The sequence below is a fragment of the Agrilus planipennis genome, unplaced genomic scaffold (assembly GCF_000699045.2).
Source record: "Agrilus planipennis isolate EAB-ADULT unplaced genomic scaffold, Apla_2.0 scaffold56, whole genome shotgun sequence".
Classification (NCBI taxonomy): domain Eukaryota; kingdom Metazoa; phylum Arthropoda; class Insecta; order Coleoptera; family Buprestidae; genus Agrilus; species Agrilus planipennis.
In genome coordinates this window covers 311,065-322,734 of record NW_020438870.1, presented here as the reverse complement: position 1 = coordinate 322,734, position 11,670 = coordinate 311,065, and the positions used below count along the sequence as shown (strand labels likewise).

The window sequence follows — 11,670 nt, the reverse complement described above, 5'->3', positions numbered from 1 at the left end:
TGAAATGTTCTAGATTAATAAATAATATATATAATAATATAATACAGAGTACACTCGATAGTGTGAACAAATTAAACTTCCGTTTATAGGTCGATTGGCTTTAAAAATCTAATTGATTTGCTGTTACACCATTGCCGCAAACAATCGGTATAATACATTTTTGATAGCTACATAGTTCGTTGTTTAAAAATAATTTATATTAAAGTGCATGTATTAAGAAAATGTTGGAAATACATCGAATAATACTTTTCTGTCACATGAAACTATGTAAAATATGAATGTATATCTACAGAAAGTCGATCCATTATTTCACAAATTGATTTTATTGATTAGTGCAAATACAATTGTATTTCCTGTATAAGACATGATCTAAAATACGTAATAACAGGTACATCGAACATGTTATTTAGTACCATGCATAATTACTTCAATTTCAATTATTAATCAGTTTATCCTTGAAAATTGTAATGACCAGATTGATGACCTGTCATTTTTTACACGATTGGAAAACTTTTATGGTGAATGAATGGTATTTTCTATACACTTGAATGCTAAATCTGCTAGAATTTTTGTTTTATATTGCTATAGTGTAATATTGCTGGCAAAATATTTTTTTTTCAACTCATCAGAAAGTAGGTTTCATATTACAAAAAGGAAAAGGCATATATTTATAAATAAGCACATATGTACTACATTTTTTTAATTATTTCAGCTGCAGTTATGATAATACATAAAAATTGAGGAATTACTTTATGACTATAAGTAAATTAAAAAAACATTTTTCAATGCAGGGGTTTTAAAAATACAATTTTTAGAGTGAAAAGAGAAACCTTTGTGGTTAAATGGAAATTAAAATAAAACGAGAAGCATACATGTAGCACGGTTTATGAACAGCATCCTTAAGGAATATTAGTTTAAGTGGTCCAATTTTTTAAAAATAGTATTTTATCAGGAACGAAAAAGTTATAATGATAAGCTGCAGAAGATTTATTACGTGATAACTTTAAAATTAACAATCAAACGCATAAATTGTTGAAAAGTGTAATTTTACTGCTTTCTATGTCCTTATCAGTATCCGCTTCCGCCTTTTTATTTTATTTTAGATTATGGGACGCACACCATCGTTGACCAATAGTTTCATTATTTTTAGTTGTTTAATCTTTTACCTGGTCTGTTTGAGTTTTCAGTGTTTCTTTTAGTGACCCAGGTAAGCCTATATGCGCAGGTGTACTGAACCAAGTATTACTTCACGGTCTCAACAGGCCGACGAGGTAGTTTGCGAGTCGCGCACCACATGAGAGTAGAAGCACGTCTCCAAACAATTCGCGATAAAAGATATAAGTGGTTACAGAGACAAACAGGTGGTGATATTTACGTGTGAAAATTACGCGGTACCAACCCTTCGCTTAAATAACTTTGGGAAAGCTCGAGCGAGCAGGCGTGTGTGAGTGTGTGTTTTATACGGACGATGAAAGCTAGTAACTGGAAAGTTTAGCGGTTTTGGATAGTTTAGAAACAGGTAGGATCTCTGCTGTTCTCTTATTACTGCTTTACAACGAACTTCCTGTGTGTATTCAATCTAACGTTAAAATTTCTGGTTAATACTTATATAATTAAATTCTTTTAACGGCACTTATTTATGCACTGTTCTGTTTATTTGTTTCCCATTTTCAAAAAATTTCAATGTATCTTTCATCCTTAAATAATTTATTGTGTGTAAAAAATTACCATCTTCGATACACTTTTTTTGATATGATTTAATTATAATGTGTGCCAAATAAATAGATATTTACTGAGTATTCTAAAAAGTTATTCATTATTAAAAGTATTAGATTTGTAATAATATTTATACTACACATTGCAATCGTGAAAGAATGAGTATTTTTTAACAATTACACAATTTGGCTGCATCGAAACACTCTTACTTATGTTAGCAGTTGGAAAACCGTAATATTTTCAATTCTAATATTTTTTATTTTAGCAATTTTCATCATTCGCACACTTTTAACAACACAGGTATTCATTACTTTCTTTTTTATGTAACTCAGACGAATATATAAATAATATACTACAAAAGTATATAATTTGTTGCTTTGTCGATATTTACAGTGCGTCCCGAAATCAGATTAGAAAACAAATACAATAATAGGGTTCTGCAATTTATTTAAAAAAAAATATGTGTAAAATCATTTAGATTGAAAAACCCTAAATTAAAAATCTACATTTTTTCGTGTTCTGAAGGCGATTTAAGTTAAAAAGTCAAAAGTAATTATTGAATTATTAGAGTGGTTGATACTTTTCCTTTTTTCTTTCTAAAATCGCGAATGTTACTTTAAGTTGTAGTGTAACTAATTTCCGCATGTCCCCGCGAAAATCTTTCTGCGCTTCTTCTAAAAAAATTACTATCAATAAAATGGTATAAAATTACCTTATTACTTATTATAAAAGGGACGAATTTACGTTGATGGTATCATAGGAGTGGGATTTTCTGTTTTATTGTGATCTTATCCAGAGTTTTATTAATTTTTATTGTAACGGTATATATTTTACATAATCTACCGTTTATTTGGAGAAGATCCAAGTTATTACAACTTATAGGTAATAACTACGTACCGGATGTGTTTTAGTAATGACTAAAAAAAATTTCGATTTGCAATAATGTATTAATTACTAAGTTATTATAATAAGGAGAGCGTGTCAATTGGAATTTTAATTTGCATTAGGATTACTCATAATGAAAAGAATTTACGTTGATTACTGTATGAATGAGGCTAATATTTTGTTTTATTGTTTTTATTCATTGTTATTATAACGGTGTTTTACATAATCTGTCGTTTAATACTGGAAGATCCAACTTATGTGCTGTATAATTAGGAATTAAAAGCAGGTTTTGACTAACTACATACATATTTAATACACTCAAACAGTTGTAGGTATGCATATCAATCGAAGAAAATTATTTGGAGCAATCGCTTAATAAAGTAGTTTTCTGTTTCTTTAAATGTCGATAGTTTAATTTAAATTTTAAAAAAGGTAATTATCAATATTTAAAGTAAATACTGTATAAATACGTAGATTCTATTGTATTTTATTCACTAGAAAAATATTTTGGAGTAAATAACTCCCTTATTGAAGTATTTATTAAAGAAGTGATCTTTCTAATTTTATGGAATGTAATTTATTTGTGACTGTAATATAATATTTATTTTTGTATTTTATTCATTTATGTAAATGGTAATTAAGTGAATGATGGTCAGTTTTATTACATATCTTCGCCCACTCCTGACATGTTTTTTATTACACCTATTTTGTAAATTAACTATGGACTTTCACTTATTATGCATTATTAATTCAAATATTGCTTCAGATCTGTTATTACTTCTATTTTAAAACAGGAAACCTCCATTTCTCATTAAAAAACTAGAGTAGACAGTGGGTATTTTAATAACTTCTTTTTAATTACTGGAAATATCTAGTAACCATAAAACAAAACACATATTGAACATATTTGGATTCTTGTTGTCTTTTTTGTCGTACAACATACCTATAACATACAACTTTAAAAGAGTATAAGTGCCTACTTACTCATTGATATTTTAATTAGATGGTTGTTACATAGTCCACTTACACATAAATCCAAATGTACATATATTTGTATAAGAAATGATCTCACGCGATTTTGTTTTGTACTAGAATCATTTTGACCATTCTAGGTATCTACGTAATTACATTTAGTACTAACTAAATAAGAGAAAGTTTGATCTGTCGTCATCACACGTTATTTTTGATTTATAATTAGGTATCACAATTAAAATTTTTCGCGTCCTACAACGAGGTGCTAGAAATAATCAATTCATCACTGATTGTAAAGTGGTGCTCAAAAATATTTACATAAAATTTTGTCCTGCTATTTGGTAAATTTCAGCTAATATGTGGTTTTATTTCGTAATTTATCTGAATTTTTAAAGAGAAAAATTACTGCAACAAAAACCCCCTAAATATTATAACAATAAATAATAGTTTAATTACTACGTAAACAAGGTATTTCCCTGGTGATTATCATTAGATTAATGATCCAACATAATAATTCTTATACGAGATGAAATTTGCTGAATTTTCAGCTGATCAATGGAGAACCCGGTAAAAGAATAAATGCAAGATATTAACGCATTTTTGTTTTGCGACGTTTCGTTGGCTTTCTTTGGTAATCTCTTCAGGTTATACAACACATTTCAGAACATGGACGAGATTTCGTTTAACATATCTTCATAGTCATTCTTATTTAAATATTTCTTTTACATATGTATAACTGCCTTAATGGTTGGTGAAACGGGAACAAATAAGTAATTAAAGTGAAGTTATCTTTTTTCTTGAGAAAAGACATGTGATCACATAAAATAAAATCCATTTCTCATTAAGCATGAAGATTAGTAGGAATTAAAAAATATACGATATGGTAATAATGTTTTATACGCCACCTTTTTTTAATTCAATATTACAAGAAATAACCGATGAGAATTATTAAATTAAGCAAGTATTCATTTATTATTACTAATTTCTTTTAAATATTGTGCCATAAAAAATTAGTAAAAAACGTTTGATACGTAAAAGCCTAACACAAAACTAAAACCAAGACTGCTTTTGCTCATCATTATAAAAGTTACGCAAAAAATGTACGAACATAATTCTCCCATGAATTCTAGAAACTCTTCTCTTAAAAGTTGTTTGCTGAATAATTTCTCGAAAGAAATGCTCAACAATAAAAAAAATGCATAATTAACATAGACTTTTCGCTTGTCATTCGTTAACCACAAGAATAAACGTCATTAAAATTAACGAAACTAGCAAACATTTTAAAGAGTTACTAGACCTGTGAGAGCAATAAATATGGGTAATTACATCAGACTTTACAAAAATAAATAATTAACGTAATAATCTCTGAAAAAGTATTTGCTTTCTGGAAAAATCCAAAACTTTTGTCGATTTATTCTTCAATAAAAGAAATTAATGAATGTTGGGAATAGATAAGTGGTATTTAAAAAAGATGTCTAGAGGAAAATCCAATTTAAACTTAAGGAATTTATTTATCTTCTCCATGCCTATTACGTTACTGACGATTTGAAATTTCCAAGACAACTTGAATTAGTTATGAAAGGTTGCTTCAAGGTATTGTATTATTAAGAGAAACAAAATGACAACAATCTTTTCAAGGAAATTTAACCAGAAATAAGATGCAATTTATAATTTAATTATTATAAAAAGAACTTATGTATTGCTACGATTAATAATGCGTTTATCTTACTTACATATACCTCTTAGACTAATTACGAATCCAAAATTTCAGCATGACGTACTTTTTGATTTCTTACAGTGTAAATTACAACCTTTATATTACGAGGATTATTTGTGGAGAATCTTTATTTTACCTTCATAAAATTCAATTCAAATTCAATTATTTTTGCAATTAATCGTACATTTTCCTATCATCATCATCATCATAAGGTCATTAGTCCTAAGATNAATAAAAATGTAATTTTGATTACGAAGTGCATGAGTGTATCGGTTAAGAACCTCTTACCTTGGTATATCAGGCTTCATTCTCAACCCTCAAATGAAATCGGAGACCAAAGCAAGCCATCATCTTTCGGTCTATTAAATGGAATAAAACAAATTCAGGTAAATTAAAATACAAAAATTGAATCGAATAAGCGTTTTATTCCTGTAATTCCATTTCTTTTTAATTTAAATATATGCCATTGTATGCAAAGAAACTCCCGATTGTTTTTGAGGTCGTAACTTCTTGGCACTAATTCATAATCTCGAATGTATAAAATATAACATTAGTCTTTAGAAACAGGATAACTGATAGCGCAATATTCTGGAAGTAACTGATGAGTAACATTTTTAAATATCCAGGATGTATCGTTCAATGAGAATTTTAATTATAAATCATCCTTATTCGAGATATAGAAAACAATTGGAAAAAAATGAGTAGGTCTAAATGTCTATACTGGAGTGTACAGTTGGCTGCATACTACATACATAAGTTAATAAATTTTAAGTACTACGATACTCCTAAGGGTTTCGGTTAAGTTATGGTGGGAATTGCTTTAAGCATTAAAATAGTTTTAAGTTTTTGACGAAGAGAAAATTGAATACATTGCATTATTTTTCATGAAGTCCAATCATGAAAAAGTAATAGCTGTATTTTGCACATTCAGGAAGAAATGCAATATAAAGCTGCAGAAAATTTTATTGAGTTGGCAGTACACGTGTTAAACAAAAAAATTGCATACCTAGAATATAATAATTAAAACTGAAATATTTTTACTTGATATCTGTAGAACCAGGAATTTGGACTGTGGCCATCAACTAGAATAATCGTACACTGAAAGTTATCTGCAAATAAATAGGTACTTAATTAATTAATTAATTCAGTTCTCTGTTGTATTTTGGATAATATCGTTCGCATGTATTGTATCCTGGAAATTTTCCCTTATTATTGTTACCACACGCTTGCAGATATATTTAATTGCATAAATTGGTTCTTCGTAAGCGATTGACACTTACATTTGAATATTTTATTAAACGAATCAACACATCAATTTATATTTGTTTGTAGGAAAGTTTCTTAAATGTCTGTAAATAATATCATGGCTTTTCTTTTTTTTTACTTTAAAAGCGAAGGTAAAGGCTAAAGTAGTAGATAAACCATTACGGCTATGTTGAAATTATTTTAACAACTTCACCACAATTTTTTATACTTCCAAAAAAGTCCTTGGAGGTCCACTTGAAGACTAACTGTGAGACGTTTTATAGTATTTCAAGGAATGCCAATATGCCTGCTAACAATAATTCGTTTAAATGTGGTCAAAGAGACCATTCATTGCAGTCGTTATTTATAATATAATGCACTATTATTTTACAAAAAACATGTTGTGTTTCTACGAAACCATTCTTTTGTACAATTTTGGTTTTATGATTGTAGGAATTTTACTGTTTGTTGGTTTTAATTTTAAGCTTGTTTATTTTTAATTAATTACCTGAATTATAACGAGTGTGGTTCTTTCGACGTTTTTTTCAGTTATATCTGACGTACGATATGATGTGTAATGCAGAGCTTTACATAACATGTATTACGTTTTAATAGATTTGCATAAACAAAAATTTAGCTTAATGCTCTCTATTTGCCCAATATATTACATTTAAACATTTTATAAGTAGTTATTATTTGAATAGTAGAAACGAAGAACCCAAACTGCTAATTACTTCCTAAACTTAGTTTATTTTTTAATTCATACCTTATGCAATTTTATGTATCTTATGCATATTCGTATTAATAATAACAATAACAATAATTAACTAAATTATAACAAAAAAGCTGGGAAGAAATATCAAGCGTACACATAAAATTGTGGGCTTTAACAAAGTGTATTAAGAAAAAGTGTGGACATTAATTTTGATGTTTGTAAAAACATACATGCGAATTTACACTATTATTTAAATACAAATTTACAGATTTGCTATTATTAATTTCCAATTTGTAACCACTCAGTGTTGTTATTAGGAACTCCTCTTATTGAGAATAATTAAAAATACAGACGTTCAAACAATATTTTTATTGTAAACCCATAATAATTACTTCATAACATAGTGGCTACATCAAATTATGATTTTCATTGAAAGATTGATTGGCTCACTTAATTTGAAGTAGTTTGTGTTTCGTTTAAATGAATCATTAATCTGTTAAGAACAAACAAAGTTTACCATCTTACAGAACTGTACAAATATCTAAAGGAGTTACAGGCTGGGATTTGGTGTCATGCTTTCGTTTCCGATTACATTCATAACGCCCTTTTTGAGGATTGATTAATTATTTATCCCAAGAGGATAAAGATAAAATTGTTCTCGTCCGAACTTTTCACATTTCAAGATTAAAGATGCATGCCAAGCTTTTGGTAGGGATAGTATAATGAAAACTTAAATTCTTCTCATCGGCATGTAGTATGAGAATACAGAATTCATTAATTTTTGATACGGGTTAAATTAGCTCCTCGAGCCTTCTGTGCCACAGCGAATTACATCTCTCCAATCAGTAGGACCTTAAATTTACTTTAAAAGTATTGTTTGTTAAAATAGAAAACAACGTAATATATCGTAAAGGCACGAAACGTTTTTCACAAATAAAAATGTAATTTTGATTACGAAGTGCATGAGTGTATCGGTTAAGAACCTCTTACCTTGGTATATCAGGCTTCATTCTCAACCCTCAAATGAAATCGGAGACCAAAGCAAGCCATCATCTTTCGGTCTATTAAATGGAATAAAACAAATTCAGGTAAATTAAAATACAAAAATTGAATCGAATAAGCGTTTTATTCCTGTAATTCCATTTCTTTTTAATTTAAATATATGCCATTGTATGCAAAGAAACTCCCGATTGTTTTTGAGGTCGTAACTTCTTGGCACTAATTCATAATCTCGAATGTATAAAATATAACATTAGTCTTTAGAAACAGGATAACTGATAGCGCAATATTCTGGAAGTAACTGATGAGTAACATTTTTAAATATCCAGGATGTATCGTTCAATGAGAATTTTAATTATAAATCATCCTTATTCGAGATATAGAAAACAATTGGAAAAAAATGAGTAGGTCTAAATGTCTATACTGGAGTGTACAGTTGGCTGCATACTACATACATAAGTTAATAAATTTTAAGTACTACGATACTCCTAAGGGTTTCGGTTAAGTTATGGTGGGAATTGCTTTGATGTGCTGTACACCACCGACAAAGGTATATTCCCATATTCACCTAAAAAGACTGGGTAGGTATTATATAATATTAAAACAATATTGATGTGCGTTAACCAATAAGTTTCTTGAAACTATTATTAGTTAAATTATTTATACCTGTGTACATTTACGAAGAAACCGCTCTGTCTTTAAACCTTTTTATGTAAATCAATAAGTACAGAAGAAAAAAGTAGAAGAAATCAATGATATAATTCTCTGATAATGATTCTTAATAAGTTAATTTTATTTTATGATGTTATTAAGGAAGCGAATGGGAAATATAAAGAAATAACCTTTGTGTATTTCATTCGTCCTGTCTCTAACAGTAAATAGGCATCCATTTGATTAAAAAATTCACTGCTTGTCTTCAATGAGATTCAATGAGAAATGATTGGACAAAGCTCTTATCTTGTTCCATGTAATAATGGTCAATTAAAGTTTCTGTATTGAATTTTACAAGCGTGCAATCTCGATGAGATTATGTACTCAAATAAGAAGCAATTGAAGTAATAGTTGATTATTATTTACGTTTCTTCTACTACAGTGCGATTCACATTCTTAAAAATGCTGCTATATTCTATAACCAAATAATAATTTTATGATCATGGCATAATTCTCTTTCAAAGGTGTTAAAGATTAATCTCAACAAATTCTGATGTATTTTGATTTGTCTCGCTGTCATTTATTTAAAATTTATGATTGAAGTAGCAAAAGAAGATGAAGCTCTTAGGAAATCTTAAATTCTCGAGACACAAATATCTGGCTATTTCTTTTTGTAGATGTATATTATTGTCCATTATTTATAATTAGTGTGAATTAAAGCCAAAAGGAGTTAACAATCATTTATTTTTTAAAAAAATAACCGCTTTAATGCATATGTTTTTGTTTTAATAGCCAGAAATTTTGCTGGGTGTATACCGAAAAGTTAAGGAAAAACATATTTTTTCATAGTTTTAAGTTCTTGTTGATGTAGCATTTAACAGTACGTTAATTGTGATATTAATGGTACGATAATCTTCTTTTATTACAAGTTAATTACACAAGCTTTTTTTGTAGAATTATTATAGCATTGCTTTTCACAATAGTTTACGAATATTTAGTTATTATTTCCTTTTATTGAATATCTTTAAATCCCCTGTCGTGAACCGATAGCAAGCGGTTGATTATTAAAATCATTTAAATTATAAAAAAAATATTTTCTTGATTCAAAAAAGACGAGCTATTCTTACAAAAAGTTTTTTCTTCTTTACAATATACGATAACGTTACCATAGCATTATTTGCAATCTGTTATTAAAGTTATATAGCAATTTATTGTATTGCGACTCCTGTTGATTAATATTTAATACTGGAAATGGTTTAAAGTAGTTAGAAAATATATACCTTTTAATACTTTATACTTTATACTCATTACGTTGCCGTAATATTATTGTTTATTTCCAGTTAAAAAAAATAATAAGAACATATACGATAACGTATGGTATAGAAATTTCTATTTTAAAGGTATATTTATAAATACTTAAATACAATCTACAGTCGCTATTGGCATTTGGGGCTGTTGGTATCTACACACTGTTAATTNTTAATAATAATACGTAATTTCTATCATCCATTCCTAATTCCCAAACTTTTTCCAAATTTTCCGGAATTTCCCGATCGAATTTTAGAACCATATATAAAAGTAACCTTTTTTAAAAAATTGACGACGCTATTGGTATTCTCACACATTAAGTTCGATAACCTGGTCATTAAAGATGAATTAAATATTTTACGACTAATCTTTTTTTATGCCGCATCATCATATTTCCGGAAAATAAAATAATCCAGAACAACTAACTTCGCATACTGCTTTGTCAAATGAAAATTGACTTCATATTAGAAAGTTTCGTTACAACTAACAAAACGAAATTGTCTCGCTTTATAAAAAATAAGTAGAAAAGTAATTATCGTTTATATTTTAATATTCAGTTGATATACAAAATTGATCACAATGCAACATTGGAAACAATATGAGTTTTGAAAAAACGTAAAATCTGTAGTCTGCAAAGCGAAGTCAATAAATATTTTAGATATTTTGATAAAGTATGTAAACCAAAGTATTTTTCTTTTCTTTTTTTTTCAAATTACGTTCTTTTTAATTTTTTTGGCTAGCACAATCATTTATGTGTGTTATTATTTAATGCGCAACTGACTATTTTATCTGTTTTGAAACTACATTTTATTTGTGTTTTTTTTATAATTTACTTACGGTATTAAATAAATTTACGTCTATCTTACGGAGTACAGGAGCAATGTTTCAGAAGTTTGCAAATACAAACCCCTATGACCTAAATATTTGCCAGAACATATGTGTAATGTATAATGTCGACAGATGTACGACAGATTAATATTTTGTTACCTTTCTCTTCATTTCACTATGAAATATAGGTAGTAGTTAATAAGGTTTATGGTTTGCTTACGTAGAAAAAATAAACTCTAATCCTAAAACTAATTTATTCATGTAGCTGATTACTGATCGGCGTATTTTTAGTATGCACTCCTTTTATTCCATTTGCTGGCAGGAAACACAGACTTTTACAAACTTAAGCTTACTAAAAAACGAAAGAGAGTGCGGAACAAGTGGTCAAACGGTTCACGCGTGCGTGACCAACATGCGCTATAGAATTTTGCGCGAAAAAGTCCGATTTCTCGCAGTTGGGCATTTCGCAATCGTAAGTATTAAAATATACTGCCTAACACTAATAGTCCTTATGGAATTTAGCTTCTCTCCGTCCTGAAGGTCCATTCTAAATATTAGTGAAAGAAATTTTGAAATCGGATGAGTAGTTTTAGAGACGTTACCTTTGTATAATATGTATTAGTATAAATACCCG

The 11,670-nt window shown here is 28.4% G+C and overlaps 1 protein-coding gene across 1 annotated transcript in view; it reads left to right on the top strand.

Annotated features, from left to right (window-relative positions):
• Window positions 1–1,143: 1,143 nt before the first annotated feature.
• The window catches only part of LOC108732671 (sn1-specific diacylglycerol lipase beta), a gene marked incomplete in the record, with an annotated part of 36,572 nt that continues 26,045 nt past the window's right edge, over window positions 1,144–11,670 (top strand). Inside the window, 1 exon segment of the mRNA XM_025976893.1 lies at window positions 1,144–1,519.